Raw genomic sequence first — 6134 nt, forward strand, 5'->3', positions numbered from 1 at the left:
AAATCCTCCCGCGGTCTCGGAGCGGCGGCGGCTGGATTCGTCTGTTTAAAAATAATTTAAAAAAAAAAAAATAAATAAACGCACTCGCTGGGGAAGTTTCTAAAAAGCCTCAAATTTCATTATCGTGGTGCTGAAGTTTAGGTATTTAATGGCACTCTTCTTATGGGGGCAGCAGTTGATCACCTGTTTTTTTCCTCCTCCTGTCAGGAAAGCAACAGTGTCTTGAATGTGTAGAGGTGGCTGCGGCTGCTGTCTTTCCTGAAGTGTTCTCATGCTTAAAGCATACGGCTTGATTAACTAAAACCTTGAAAGTAACCAAACGTCGCATACGCGTGGCATGTACAAGAGTTTGACTGGCTTTTTTCTATGCGTAAGGGGCAATAAGATTACGGCGTACATTCAGAAACATCGTTTATGTGGTTAAAGTTTCATTAAACCAAGACACTTCAATGGTGTAAACATTTCTGAAGAAATAAACGTGCAAATCATGCTGTGGAATAGCTATGTTAGCTTTAAAATGCGCAAATCATGCTGTGGAATAGCTATGTTAGCTTTAAAATTGCACATATGCCTGAGTCTATGTATGACCTATATAAACAATGTTTATAAACTGTGTTCAGGCATATATAACCTAGGCCTGCGTCTTTTGGACAGAGATTATTTTGTTTAGAGTGCTTCAAAACCAAAAGAAGTGAAGAACCCGTAAACGTTCTTGCTTCTGAAACAGTACATGGGTCTCAGGAGGTGCTTATGAATTTTAGAAAAATACCTTACTGCTCACAAAATTTTAACTTCTATTTTAAATTTATTTGCAGCCCTTAAAATCTTCAACAATATTTTTTACACACGTCTTTTACATTGTATAGTTATAGTGGGGAAGAATAGACTGGCCATACCTTTTAGTCTAACCAATAGTTGTTCAGGTTTGGGGTGTATAGCTTTAAAGTCACTGTTCTGAGAAGATGTCTGGGGTTTTATGGTTTAATAAGCACTTCTTAAAGCCTTTTCATGATATCTGTGATGCTCCAAAGTGTCCATATAAAAAGACTGCAGAAATGAAGGTCTCTCTAGATAAAGATCTCTCTGTGTAACCTTTGAATGCAATGGTACATGATAGCATTTCTATTAGTTTTTTGATTTGTCAATCTAGTATTTCTCAGTGAAAAATTAGCTTGCTTCTAAAATAAATTCTTTGTATTCTTTGCTGTGTGGAAGTCCATTCCTGCATAACAAGTTGCACAATTGTATTCAGAGGTTTGTGAAAAATATTTTCGGTGTCCTGTGGGAACAACTAGAAGAGAATCTGATGATTTCTTTCTCTCTTGACTTTTGGTTCAAAAACAGGGTTGTGGAAACACAAGAGCATTATAAGAGCAGGTGGCGATCCATCTGGATTATGTATCTTACTATGTTTCTCAGTAGTGTAGGTGAGTAAACACAGGTGGATTTAAGTGTTATTTGCTTAATGAATATATTTTGGTTTGAAAATTACAGGGTTGTCTAGATTTCAACTATGTAGCTCCTTTAATGCTACTGTTCTTTTATAACTTTAAAAAGGTGCGTTTTCTGATTCTTCTAAAGAGAAGATATGACAAGCAAATCAAACAAAGTAACATTTAATAAGATAAGTTAAATAATACTCAGAATGACACGTTACTTAAGTCTTTGGTTTATGGCTTTGTAATAGTTCAGGGTAAAAGGTAATGGCAGAGTAAGGTTATTGCTCAGAACCAAACAAAACAAAGGTCATGCTTATATCATCCAAAGTGAAACTTCTAGGGAATGAAAATAAAAGCAATGCTGAGCTCTTAAGAGGTGAGATCTGTGTAGGAATGTATGTTGTCTATTTCAAAATGTGTATGAGAGCTTATTTTCTCCTACGGGATTTTGCATCTCTACTGCAGAACAAATTACTGTTTCATTCCTAAATAACTCCCCCTGGAAACAAGACTTCTGGTTATATTTGACTTCTGGTGATTTTCTGTGGGCCTAGAAATGATCTTGAAGATCACAGGATACTTCAGTGATTTCTTTTTTTAAAGTTAGATGAATTAAAATTTACTTGATAAATGAATACAAATATATCAAGAATTCTTTTTACTCTGGGGACCTTGTTGTTTTTCCATTGGGAGGAAAAATCCCATGCAGTTTGCTTGGCACATCAGTATTCTTTTCATAGGAGGTTTTTTTTTGTTTAGTGTGTAGGCACCTATAAAATGTCCTTTTAAAAATAGTTCTTCCTGTTAGGAGTACTTACCATTCCTTAAAAAAAGCATATAATACATAGCTTTTTCAGGTGACACACTGATGCATAGTTTTACACTATAATACACTTAGGGGCAGAAGAATGACCCTGTAATAACTGTTTCATTAAAGCAAATTACTCATAAAACGCAGCAGATGAAGTAACTTCAGTTATGTTTTTACTGCATTGCAGGTTTCTCAATTGTAATTATGTCTGTGTGGCCATATCTCCAAAAGGTTTGTAAATATGGGGGGGGTTTAAATAATAAGAACAGGAAACTCCTGCTCAGAAAGTATGTAACACAAAACTTGGCATTTTATTTAGGAAAAGAAACAGTAAAGGGAAGTGTGTGGTTGTAAGAGGCTTTTATTTTGCCATCCACTTAGACAGCTTTCATTATTTCATGTAAAAATCTGTCAGTTGATTTCTTGAATTAATAAAGGTACATGATAATCCAGAAATGTTTGGTTTTCCAATATAATTTCACTGTTTTCTTGGACAGGGAATCAATAGAAATCTCTTTGCCTGAATGCGTTTGTAGTGTTAAAACATAATACCCAAGGCTTGTCTGCATTTTGGAGGGGGGAGGTGGGGTGGGAGGGGAAGGTAGCTGAAGGAAGAAGTAGAAGTTGCTCTGTAAATGTCAGATTGTTGCACGTAGACCTTCTCGATACTCTTAACAGGATGTTGCCTGTGTTCCTGGATAGTGTTTTTAGGGTGGTTTTTTTTCTCCCTCTTTGTTTCATTCTTGTTAAAAGTGGCATGAAAGGTCTCTAAAACTTTAATTCAATCTGTGCTAGGATTTTACTGCCCCTGAAATTGTAGAAGGCTGTTTCAAATGCAAATTTGGAAGAACATATCCTGGGCAGGGTCCTAGAGGTATCGTTAAAATTGAGGCCGGTGATGAATTCTTGGAAAAGAAAAGAAAATGCATCGACAGCCTTGTAAATTGGAACAGACTCAAGCATGTGCAGAGATGTCTTAAGTGATTCCTTGCTCCTGGCATGTAAACTATCTACTGTACTGCTTAAGTTATGCCTATAGCCTATAATATTAGCAGTGCTGTATGAAAACTATTTGAGTTTGCTGCAAGCGAGCCATTTCCAGTCTCAGAAGCAAAGCACTTTTTATTGATTTGGTGCATTGCTGGAGACATTTAGCCAAGGTTTATTGCCCCAGACAAAGTACTATGTGAAAACAACTGCTTCTGAGACCCAGAGTGGTGTATTTATACTAAACACCGCACAGGGCCATGCAGACACACTAACTTGTTGAGCGATAGCTTAGGTTCTACGCTGCATTGCATAGTGCCATATACCCTCACTATTACAGTGCAGAATCTTAGGCATTTCAGGTAGTGATTCTAAAATGGCTTTGTTGATACTATAAAATACTGTAGTACTTTACCCATAGAACTGATTAATTTATTTCTGCAGATTGATCCAACAGCAGATGCGAGTTTCTTGGGCTGGATTATAGCTTCATATAGCATTGGCCAAATGGTCGCCTCTCCCCTGTTCGGCTTGTGGTCCAATTACAGGCCAAGGAGAGAACCTCTCGTCGTTTCAACTGCCATTTCAGTAGCTGCTAATTGTCTTTATGCCTACGTCCATTTACCTCATTCACATGGCAAATACTACATGCTGACTGCGCGTGCTCTTGTGGGATTTGGAGCAGGTTAGCACAGCAGAATTTACATTTCTGAAAATTACTAAATTCTATGTCTTGTGTAAGATGGTTAACATGACATTTTAGTACCACATTTACCGTTATGTGAATGATAACTCATTACTTAACAAATCAAAGAGTCGGCAAATACTATTTATAATAAAATTGTGTAATTCTGCAGTTGTGTATAAATACTAGAGGGAGTGCTGGGTTTTCTTTTCTTGCAAAATAAGAAAAATAACCCTAAAAGAAATGTAACTGGATAATTTAAGGATATAGCTTAGTCTTTACATGAACACTTTCTTGGTTTTGTTTTTTTAAGGAAACGTGGCTGTAGTTCGATCGTATATTGCAGGTGCCACTTCCCTTACAGAAAGAACAAGTGCCATGGCCAATACCAGTGCCTGCCAAGCAGTTGGCTTCATATTAGGACCAGGTAAAGCACATCATCTTTCCTCACTTCTCTAATAGTTTTTAGGATGAAATTGGGCATTGGAAGTAGGATTCCTCAGCAACTGTATGCTAGGGATTTTAAGGCATAGTTTGTCGGTGGTATCAAAACTGAATAAATGGGATCCACTCATACAGGCTTGTGTATGCCAATATAAATGAAATTTTCTAGTCCAAAGAAATTCTAATTGTAGTTAAAAACTAGCTGGTTTGGGTTGCTGGCTGCAGGAAAAACAAGTTCCAAGATGCTCTTTTGTACCTGTACCCACTAAATACTCTATGACCAATTGCACTTTATTGATGGAGATGGGAGTTTAACATTACCGTCCTCGAGCAAACGTTTCCACCTTCCCGAAATGGCTAAAAATTTTTGCCATGCCTCACATATTGTAGAAAATAACATCCAACAGATCTTTCCGTTCTTGTAGTGGTGATCACAAAATCTTCATATTGACAAAAAATTTAAGATACACAGCAGGTATTCCAGAGAGTTAAGGGAACAAAGAGCTCAAGGGCTGTTTTTAGATCAGGTGTAACTGCAGCTCCTGAGATACTTTGTTTGCTTCATGGAAGAAATGCATTAGACTTGCCTTGTGTTGTAAAGAGAGACCAGCAATATTGTCCTGAACAGCCTCTACTGGTGACTTGTCTTCTATAGCTGGAGATAAAGATTATCCAATTAGTAAAGATGAAGTGCTCTGTGTATGGTAATAGGATGAGGTGAATGTTTGGGGATGAAAGTTTTTTCACCGGTTGATTATTACTAGTGCTGTTGATAGAACATTAAAGGGTCTACAGCAACAAAAAAAAATTTGCATTCATTGTGTGATTTGCATAGAGTGTAAGTTTAGGTAATTCCCTTTCCTAATTTGATAGGGACTCTCAGTCAGTTTCCTGACAGTAGTGAGCAAATGACCTGATGTTACAATCTTTTGCTTTGCACCAATTTAAATTTTAATTTAAAAAAACCCCACAACTTCTTTTCTCTCTAGCTTGCCCTTAGCAGAAGGGATAGTCCAGTCCCAGGTCCAAGGTTTTCCATGTAGGAAGAAGAGGAAGAAGAGTAAATCAGCTGTCTGCACATGGCCATGAAAATTAACCATTGGTATACTCAGAATTCAGTTCCAGTTCTTTGAGTGTCATGCTGTTAGTTATACAGTGTATTTGTATGTAACCAAGTAGTTTTCTGGCTAGTTGAGATCCCACTGGTACCCATCAGTTTATTTAAGGTAGGATTCTTAAAATGTAAGAGGTTTGACAGGTGTAATATTTAAATTTTACTTAGTAATTAGAACAACTTTGCTTATCCAGTTTTATGTGTTTATTCTGTGTGTGTTCTAATAGTTTCTTAATGATTCTCAAGATTTTCTTAATACATTTATGTTTTTAAGTTTTTCAGACATGTTTCACACTTATTGGAGAAGAAGGAGTAACGTGGAAATTAATTCATCTCCAGCTGAACATGTACACAGCACCAGTTTTATTTGGAGCTCTCTTAGGAGTTATTAATATTATTCTTATCTTTGCCATATTCAGGTAATCAAGTAAAAAAAGAGAAATATTCTACCTTGTTTTAGTGGGTAGCTTGTAACAAATAATATGCTGCTCAGGAGGAGGAGTAATAAGCCAGAAATCTGAAGCGGTAAAACTGTAAGCTGTTATTTCTTTTTCAGGGTTTCTCCCTCCTTTAATACATATCTTTTCCATTATGCTCGTAAATTAATCATAGTGATGTTATGGCTAGACTGTAAACTGATGAAAAATGTTGGAG

This window comes from Charadrius vociferus, unplaced genomic scaffold (genome assembly GCF_000708025.1).
Source record: "Charadrius vociferus isolate BGI_N301 unplaced genomic scaffold, ASM70802v2 scaffold159, whole genome shotgun sequence".
In the NCBI taxonomy this organism is placed as follows: Eukaryota; Metazoa; Chordata; class Aves; order Charadriiformes; family Charadriidae; genus Charadrius; species Charadrius vociferus.